Raw genomic sequence first — 10,598 nt, forward strand, 5'->3', positions numbered from 1 at the left:
CGCACGGCCGCGTGGCCAAGTAGGGAATAAAATTAGACAACTAATGACAAAATCGACCAAATCTTTTCACGACACCGAGCAAATTACAAGCGGATGTGAAAGCGTTGCGGTGTGGTATGAGTGATTTTTTCCCTTCCCGAAGTTGATGGCTGTTTTCCGATGGCTTTGGCGCTGTCATCGAAGCCACACATATCGGGATTGTTGCATACCCGCGCTGACAACCCGCGTGTCCGGGAGTTTGATATTTGGATAAACTTTCACTTTCGATAAGACCCGACCAGCACGGGGATGCGGCGTACGGGACAATAGAAAGGAGCCCCGGACACAGTATCGGGCTTGAGGCAAATGAGCCTTTGGCGAAAGAGGTGGAGAGTTTTCGTATACGCATCGCTTTTCAAAACTTTCACATTCGATTGGAATTTAATTTTTTAAATTTTTATGTTTACCTGCAGCTTTTTTGTGCTGGACAAATGTTTGCAATCGCCTGTGCGAAGAAACTAGAAATGCCAGAGGTGGTGATCGTCGTGATTGCATTTACTTAGTGGTGGCGCTATGCAGTTAATGAAATTTAGTCAGCGCACATCCGCCACCGGAATGCTGAGTATGTGTTGTAAATAATGGGAACAAATACGTTTTGCAAGTTACGCGCGTTACGGCGTAAAGTTCCTCTGGGATGTTATTCGATTTGTCCAAACTCTTTCACCGCAACAGGCAACAACAACGACAACACCCAACGGCACATCATCTCCGTGAACTATGTTTGAGGAGAAATGTCGCAATTTGTTCAGCGTACACTGGGAAATCCCTTTTAGCCCTCACGCCACCACCGGGCGCGTGATGAATTCTGGAAGCAAACAGAACAGGCGTGGACTAGAAATTACCACATCCCTGCCAAACACTTGAACCCCCTGGGCTGGTTGGATGGACGGGGGCGAACAGAAGGGGAAAGAAATAAGAGAGAGAGAGACCATCGGTGCCAAGTATCGCTTGAAGTGGGCCGGTTCGACGTGGGCGCGCGAGGAGTTGACGATGGCGATACAACACACCGACAGAACGACAGAGCGTCCATCCCGTCGCAGAGTGTCCTTTAGATTACCGGTGGGGATGGGACCGGAATCCTTAACAGTTGCCAGAGCGTCCCAGCTGAAGTGGGACATTTTCTTGTTTGCGGTTACCCGGCAAAAGGTTCGTCAGTGTCAGCAGCAGTGCCTAGCGTTGGCGGTGGTTGCGGTCACCACGATTCCATGCCGGTGTTCGGGGCCAAGGTGATGTCGATAGTGCCCGTGTTGCCCATGTTTACACACTGGTCGATCAACTGTTTGGTACCGTGTACACGGCACTGCTCGGTTCCTCCGCCGGCACTCGGTGGCACTGTGGCGCTGTTTGTTTGTGCTGCTGATGCGACAATTCCCGACCACGGCGGGCAGGAAAGGGCGATGCATAAAGGCGAGAAAGTTGTCGAAAACTTTTCGTTTCGCTCTTCGCGCCACCGACACAGGCGACGGGCGCTGAATGACGCCGACCCGATCGTGAACGGCCGGAACTTGGCGGTGTTTTAATGAAATTACTGTTTTCGGGCGGTTGTGGCTAGGACAATCGAATCACGCGTATCGCCGTGTCGACCGCTGCTAATGCTGTCGCAGGTCATTGCACATAAAGGCACACACACCGGCCGCATGCTTATTCCGTGGGGTTGAGATTTCTTTCCTTCCACCAACTCTTTTTTTCGGTTGTGTGATACTTTTAGTCCATTCCCGTCCCGGTATGGTAAATCGATACGCTGTCTCGTGCCCAGCGCCAGTCAAAGCCAGCGCCTCTGGCAGCGCGAGGTGGAATTTAAATATTGATTTTATGCGAGAGGAGAAAACAAGTAAACAAAATTGTATCCACCGAATTTTATTGCTTCCAATTTCACATGTGTCACGCCGGCATTGGGTGGTGTACAAAATGCCCCCCAGGTCCGCGACAGTGAGAGTATGGCCCCTCTACGAAATCATCATCGCTCTGGTGAAAGGTAGCGCTCGGTGGCCTCGAATCGAAGCACAACCGGAAGCGGATTCCGATGGCAGGCTAAAAATGTTGACCAGAGTACGACAACCGACAAGGGCGATGCCGAAGAAAGTAAACATGTTGACTCTGCCTTTACACAATCCCCGTTCGGAATACGTTTTGCCGAAACCTCGTGGCAGGAGCAACACGAAATTCTCCGCACTCGTGTGGAGCGCCCTAGAGGGATTTTAAAAACGTCGGTGTTATTTCATCCCACACGAAACAATCGTTGCGTAAAAACGGAATGGTCGGTCGGACATTCCTGCTAAATTGTGTTCTTACAATTCCTACCGCCTTGTACGACGTACGCCCGAGTCCTTTTTCGTCTATGTAAAGTCAGGTAGGAAGAAAGTTGCTAACGAGATGATTGAAATGTTCCCCAAAAATGATCGGAATCTTGGCAATCAAGTGATCTTGGGCGGGATTTTCAAGCGCCGGCCCAAGTTAATGCGGGCGTGTAAACAAACGGAAATAAAAGGAATGTCATTTAGTTCATGAACATCACTTATTTATTATCGCACACAAATCAATAAAAACCCGTAAAGAAGGATTTGAAGGAAATAAGTTACTGTTTCTCTTATTCCCCGCTTCATTTGATGCCAGTTATTTGAGGTAAAACCATCACCACCAAAAAGCATCCCGCACACATTTGCTTGCTTCGTCGTACGAATTGATATCCGAGCCAGATGACCTTTCCTATCAACGGCTGATATCGAAACGGCGCACCAGCTGAAGCAAAAATGCAATCAACCATCTCTCGGGCTGCTTGTCAATACTCATCAGCAGATATTTGTCACGATTGCAACCAACGAGCCGGAAGTGTGATGGCTTTGCAGTTCGGCAGGCGGACGCCGGCCCACGTGTGTCATGTACAGGCCCAACTTTGCTACCATGAAACAAGTGTCAAATGAGGGAACTAACCGGAGCAAATCCATTGAGGCCCGTTTTCTTTGCGCCCGTCATCGTGCCGGATGCCGAAGGCGCATGGGTAAGTTTTGAAAAGTGCTTAAAGCGCTGACCATGGCCCTCCAGTACCGTCTCCAGAAGCAGTTCGGAAATACCTGGGGAGAATGACACTAAATTGAACTGTCAATCAGCACCAAGCTCTGGCAGGTATCGAGTTTCCCACAGCTCGGCCGTACATGTTGGCCCTTTGGGTGGACGGAAGAAAAATGCGCCCAACTTCCCATCCCGGGAAGCTGCGGCCAGGGCTCAAGTGCTTGCTGGAGAGAAAACAACTCTGGGGATTCATCGCTTTCTTGCGACACTTCACCGGCAGTATCCTTTGAAGTGCAGTCTTGAACGAGTCTTGTGTCAGGATGCGACTATCAAATGACCTCTGCACAGGATACGCCGGTTTGCTCGATTGAGTTGGTACACAAACTGATGCCATGTAGATGGGAAGGATCAGTGTTGTGATGCCGTCAACTTCGGCTGACTGTACGCGCGAAGAACGCGAAGCAAGAAGAACGGCGGGTTGTTCTTCTGAGGATGGACCGTACGCAGCATTAATTAGCGATCGACGGAGAGTAATTGCTCGCAACAGTACATGGGGTGGTGGTGCAGCTAATTAAACTTGAAATTCCAATCAACGAAAAAAGGGCCGAAAGTCGCCGTCGAGCTAGCTCGGTTCTCGGGTGCCCATCCGGGCACATCCTCGGCAGTGCGTACGGCGGGGTCAAAGGACCCGGCCCCTTTTTTTGGTGGGCCTCAAAAGGGGTGGAGGTTTTCTGGGGAACCGAATTATGGCATTCATGAATTTTTAATGAGCTTGCCTTAGCTGTCCTGACCTGGCGCCATCGCTAAAGCTGGAAGCAACAACTGCGTGGAAAACATTTTCCACGCTTCCGTGGCTTTCCTCGCCGCTGTGCGCGGCTTCTGTGCGGCGCGACGAACGCGACGAACAATCTGTGCCCTACTCCGACACTCAGCGTACGGGTTTTTCCATAATTAGACCTCCGCCCCTCCCCTCTCCCCCCTCGCGCCTCATAGCCCCGGAGACAAATACCTACAGGTTAGTAGAGCCCGTCGGCGAACCCGTTTACCGGAAATGGCGGAACTGCTCGTTCAACCCCGTATGGCCTAGCCTTGACCCAAAGAGCGTACGGCAAAACCCGCTCGGTGATACGCTCGGATGGCGCATTGTGGTTCCCCTTTTGCAGCACATCTCGCCACTCGGAGGCAGATCGTTGTAATGGAGGTAGATTGAACCATTTTAGATCGTAGACTTTGCGAATCTTCCACGCGCCGTCCGCACGAAACACAGGACTCAAGTTTCATCCGGTTTTGCTCCGGTTGCTTTCAAGGACGGTGCCATACAGATCGGTTTTAAAACGATTTGATGAGTCCCTGAAGTAGCTGGCTGCCGGTGGGTGGGTGGGTGGTTGGGGGTGGGGTAGTGGAGGTCATAACAGCAACTGCCGCACGCCGAAACTCGAATCGACATCAGGTGGATTGTGTTGCAAATGATTCGTTTCATTTCTGTTTGCCGTTTGAGATTTCCAAACGATCTGTAAAGCGGCCTTTCATCTAATGACTTGTGCGAGGTGTGTAATGTTGCAGTGTATTGGTTTCCTGTATTCCCTTGTATTGGGTACCGTGCTTGAGTTTTCTTTCATATTTTACTATACATAAAGCTACAATTTATTACACAGTGGAACTGCACGCATTGTTAGCTCAAATCGAGTTCCGTACGTGGAACTGTATCCAATTTACCACTTGCCGTAGATTCGTGTCATTTCGTGACATTTTTCATCAAAGTCACCCCCAAACGCACACCCCCGGGGCAGTATCAATTACGTCAGGAAACACGAGACTCGGCCATCCTGATGGGGCGTAGTTGCCATAAACGGGTGGTACGCTAAATTGACTCTCGAGCAGTAATTACAATACAAAGCGCAAGGTAGATCCAATAAAGTGCGGGCTGGCGGGAAGCTGTAGCAAAACGACCGAGAAGCTGAGAAAGAAAATTCGATCAAATTCCACGTGACATTACCGCCAGTTAACCTTTTCCAAGTCAGTTCACGTTCATTAACGCCACACTAGATGTATCGTGGCGTTTTCCCGTCTTTTTTTTTCTCCCGGTTTTTGCGTTCGTTGGCTCTCCCGTTCGTTCTGCCTTTTGCTTTATTATGTTGTGGTTGATGCGGAGATTGTAATATGTTCCCCGCGGGAACGCTTTCGGAACCCTTGGAAAGCCCCGAATTGCTGCGTTCCACAGATGCTGCGAACGAAAATGGTAGCTCAATATCATAAAGCTTTCCTTCCGTCGTGTGCGGAAACCACACAAGCGTTTCGAAAGTAACCGAGGTACTGTTAGTGTGGTTGGGAAGCTTTAAGAAAAACCCGACCCCGAAGTGGCTCCCACACGCGTTTGCTGGGCTTCGCAAGAGGAAAAACGGAAACGTTTAAGCGGTTCACACATGCCGAACCGCCGGAACACTCGGATTTGCCCGGATGAGATAATCCACTTTCATGGGCAATGTAATGCGTGTGCTTTGGAATGGCCATCAGTGCGTCTTGCCGAGTGGCACGCAATCACCTCTCGACGTAATGATGCAATGAATCATTTTTGGGGCACATTCTTCACCTTTCTGCACACACCTGTTCTTGGCGGTTGGCGGTCGCGTATGATGCCGGTCGGTAACACTTCAAGGACAACATATGCTTCACGACATCGCACAACATCTCAAGATCAACTCGGGGCACACACTCGCACACATGAGTCTAATTAAAGCAGCCGTTAAACCGCCCAATGCCGCCACCATTCGAGAGTGCTTCGAGACATCCATGCCCTAAATGACATCGACTGGTTGGCTAAACTAGATGGATGCTGTTCGCGCACTCCCCAGAGCAGTGCTGCAAGGTGACAAGAGCGCGACGATGACGATGATGACATTACAACGGTTTGGCGGGCTCCCAAAAACCGCTAACCCGAAATGCGTCGCATTCCAATGGCGCGAAGGTGATGTGGTTTATGTTAATGGGCATATTTTTAACCAGACCGCCACTTGGAAGAAGAGCGCAGCTTGAAGTTTGATTTATGCAAAGCGTTAATAATTGAAGAACTTAGCACAGTCCTTATGCGACGAGAATGGTGAATTGGGCCTCGTCAAACCTTGGTTAAATGAATTTCTGAATAGATTCATTTTTGGGTTACCGAAAATCTAAGCTTCACAGAGCGCAACAAGATACTTAGCGTCCCCGTTGCCAGGTTAGGAAGATATGTTTCACTTTAAAGAGCCTTCGGGTTTTGTAACTCTATTATCAGCTTCAACTTTGGACGTAGATAAAAGACCACATAAATGTTGTCGCCGCAAAGCAACACTGCTATTAGTTGGTGATTGCTCATACATCATGCTTAAACCAACCTGCAGATGCAGTTTGGAAACTGCAGCTTGTAAAACAAAGCCACCTCAATTGCACGGTTGCGCAAGATTCGACAGTCAACTTCCACGAAGTCATCACCAAATTGCACGGGTCATTGTCGTGACGCAACCGTTGCGGACGTACGGATGCAGATTACGTCGGCCGTGGTTTGGGTGGTGAGGCAGCGCGATGGCATGTGTCCCACAAGTGCTGCTTTCACGCTCGCAATGTGCGTTTTATGCTCTCGGGCCGAAGATGATTCCAACCACGCCAGAGCGCTGTTCCACTTTCGCCTTCGCCCTAAAGCTTCGCTTGCTCATTTCTTTGCGGCCATCTTACATCGGTTGCGCTGATCTCATCTAAGCTGCTTCACTAAAGCACTCAACGCGGCTGGTTCAGCTCGTCTCTCACTGCTGGTGCTCGGCTCTTCCCGGTTCACAGAAGCCAATCCGGTACCGCTTCCGACTACCGGCAATGGTGCATCACGCGAAAATTGCCCCAGTCCATGGTACTGCTTTCGGAGCAGGTGAGTTGTTTCCATCATTCCGCTTTTTACCGTGGCAGATTTGTTATTGTTTGGTGAATGTGGGCTACCAGGCGATTTTGTACACTTCCGAGGCTCAGTTGATGCACAAATGATGCCTCGCGTTCACATTGCCACCGACGTCGTTATGTTCGATCGGTTGCGTCATATGCTTGTAGCGCTTGGCAGGCGAGGAACTAACTTTGCCGAGATTGGTGAAGATGTGGTGCAAATTAGGTGAGACTGAGATTGATTACTTTTATGCTGCATCTAGCCATAATATTGCTATGGTGTATTCAAGATTAAAACACAATTTTATCGTATTTGTTATGGAAGGAATTGTCCGAAGAAATGCACATCGTGCAATAGCTGCAATTGAATCCAATCACATTTGTATGCATTCTTGCTATGCACTCCATTATTTCAGTTACTCAACCACGGCGAACGATTACCAGCTTCATGTACAACGTGATAAATGCTATCAATTTGGCTTCCATCCATGTCGATGCCCCGGTTCGGTACCCTAAAAACACACAGAACAGTGTTTGCGTTCTACATCCTCTGTACGTCCCACGACAGCAGAGATTTTGTTCTTAATTGCAGTCTCGATCCTCGACACCTCGCACGCGGTACTTATCCAGTGCAGTAAAGCACTTGATTTGAGCGAATGTTAGCGCCGTTGCTCAATTTGTACCGGAATGCTCTGCTGCACGTGTGGGTTCTTGAGCAGTTTCTTGAGCTCGAGACCGTGCGTCCGGTCCAACGTTCCTTCCGTAGCAAACGAAGTAATTTGATAGCCTTTTATCGTTCACCGAGATGTTCACCTGGTACAACCTGGTCGTACTGATGGAAACAGATGGAATGAACACTAAACATAAACTAAACAACAAGCAGCACCATCTTCGGAACAACGTTTTCGAAGCGATTGTGGCACTTGCACCTTTTGCCCCGATATGCACTCAATCAATCAACGCTCACCGCCTCCATTCCGTTCACTTCCGATGAGCAAGATCCGATCCGGTTCGGTGCCAGGCGAAAAGCAATGATTGGTTTACCTTTGTATCTTAATAATTATTTAACAAAGATAACACCTTTCACACGTCTTGCAGAGGCGCATGTTACGGGGTGCGAGGCCAATTGTGTTTTTGCAGAAGTCGGTTGCGATGGGCGAAGAAAAGGGCAAACATTAATCAAGCGCACACCGGTCGCCCCAAGAACATCGCTCCGGCAGCGTTGCTTATCTCAAAGTCATCTGCTTAATCAACACAATACACTGTGACGCCCTTGGCGACGTTCGGGTGATTTTCCACCTTCTTTTCAATCGATCGCACGGAAAGGAAAGGAAAAACGATCGATTGCATCCGATGAGGAAGCATAAATTTGCCGCTTAGCGATACCATCACCCGGGGGCGGCATCGGTTTCCGTTGTTTGCTGGTCGGACGTATCTGTAGCCTTGAGATCCCAGCCGGTGCCAGACCGGGAAAACATCGTCAAAGGAGGGAAAAACTTAACCCACGTACCCGGTTCTGGCTGGTGCCATCAATCAGTAGTGGTGCGTAAATCATAATTTTTCATGATGTAACAATGTTCTCGCATCAGGTGGTGCTCTTACCGATCGGTGCATGCACTGCAGTTTATGCATTCATCCGGGTGCATCAAACGAGTGTCTTTGCCGGCAATTGGGTGCGATTGTTTGTCACTACGATCGTACTTGGGCGCTACTCTGAACGCTCCCCGAGCGTATCGGAACGCTTTGACGTGTCGTGTATCAGTATCGTACCGTTCCGTTTGTGGTATGGAAATGGAGAATATAGTGGCGTGAACACGTGAAGCAAGTGCTTTTGTAATAAATAATTTCACTCCCTATACTCGGTGTTTCACTGCTGCACACTATAGCAACGGTTCCTCTATGGTGCTGAATGTGTGAACAGCAAATAAATGCGGGAAACGCATTGCAATGAGCTTGGTGAGCTAGTTCAGATGAAGATAGGATGGCAAACGAAAAGCATGATGCTGGCGGTGGTTGTAGCAATGGGCAAATGGTTGACCTATTGACACTCGGCACTGGAAGTGAAATGGTGACATCCGATGGAAACACAGACCCTGGAATGCGCTTGCGTTGAATAAAAGCAAATTCAGTTCTACCCCCGGGGGATGGATGAATGGTGCATTCAGGTTGTATTTACCATCCCAAATTGTTCTTTGCAGATTCGATTGATTTTATGATATTTGCTGAAAGGGAGCAAAATCTTGAGTAAGCTATTGGATCGATAAAGTCCTACATTGTTAAAAATACCTAATGACAGGTTCGGATGCTTGAACCAGCTTCGGTTATGGTCGGATTCAATTTCAGTTGTTTCAAAATCGTGGAAAATCACTTCGAAACCACGTAACAGCTTTCATTTTATCACCCGTTTCCTGCGTATGGGGCGTGCATAAGAATGGTGTGTTCGTGCGGAGAGTTTCGTTTGAAGTCCTTGAAGGTGATATCCATGCAATTCGCTACCTTTTCATTGAATGCTCCGCTCATTGTACCAACTCGCAATGACGCGACGTGATCAAACGGTAAGGTAGAATCGCAAGGGTTCCATTAGCTACCGGGGAGATGGCTGCTCTTGAGTAACGCTTTTTTCTTTATTTTTCTAGCGATCGAACATTTGTGAGATGCAGCATCATAATTGAGTCGTTCGTTTGCTCGAACGCGCACTAAATGCGAATGGGGGAGAGATAGAATTTTTCTTTTAATTTTACGATTCTTCATACGGTGTGCTACCGTAACTAGCAAGTGATTGTTCAAGTTGAAGTTGAAGTGCCTCTTGAAGCGTTTTGTAAGGTTTTCCATTTTGAACTCTGGGAAATGTGTTTGATTGAAAGAAATTTGTGGCAACGAAACAAATTTCTTAAACCAACATACACACAGTGTGAAGGTTATCTCATCGAAGAAATATTTTTGACCAGCTATTAAAGCCACAAAGGTAGGAAAGAATGCATATTTACCGGAACCATACTAATCTGGAGGAAAATATTCAGCAGCTCAAGAATGATTATCATCAACCATCTTTCGGCTGCCAAAAGGATACGGAAGATATGTAAATTGTTGCAAAGCTTTTACATGTGTCGGAATGGATAAACTGTATTATATCAAAAGCTGAGAGCCTTTGCAGTCTATGAACCTTGCTGGAAAACGCGAGAAACTTCATCCATCGTCGACGTCAAGCGGTGATCTTCAGCGTTCTTGCTGAGTACCGGGAAATGAAATGAGACCCGACTTGGCAAGATGGATTGTATAACATTTGAATTTATTTCCTGGTATTGCCGCTACTTTTTAAAATGCAAGCTGAATTCCAGGAAGGTCACTTCGGAGCTACCTTTTTGATGAATCAGGGCGTGCAAAAATGTGAACAAAACGATTACATGCATCTGATTCTTGGTTGCGTTCGTTGTGGGTATTCTAAGACTCAAATAGGATATCTATATCCCTAAAATCAATGCAAAGCCGATTGTGGCAAATTGAGCGCGTGAGAAACTTTAAAGGTAACACATTGAAATATTCGAAATATTGAAGTTATGGTACAATTATTTATACAACATTCATTGGTGCATGAAATTTAAGAAGTAAAACCTTCAGCAAGGGTAATTAAACGGTTCAGTGACGTA

Source organism: Anopheles moucheti, chromosome 2, assembly GCF_943734755.1.
Source record: "Anopheles moucheti chromosome 2, idAnoMoucSN_F20_07, whole genome shotgun sequence".
Lineage (NCBI taxonomy): Eukaryota > Metazoa > Arthropoda > Insecta > Diptera > Culicidae > Anopheles > Anopheles moucheti.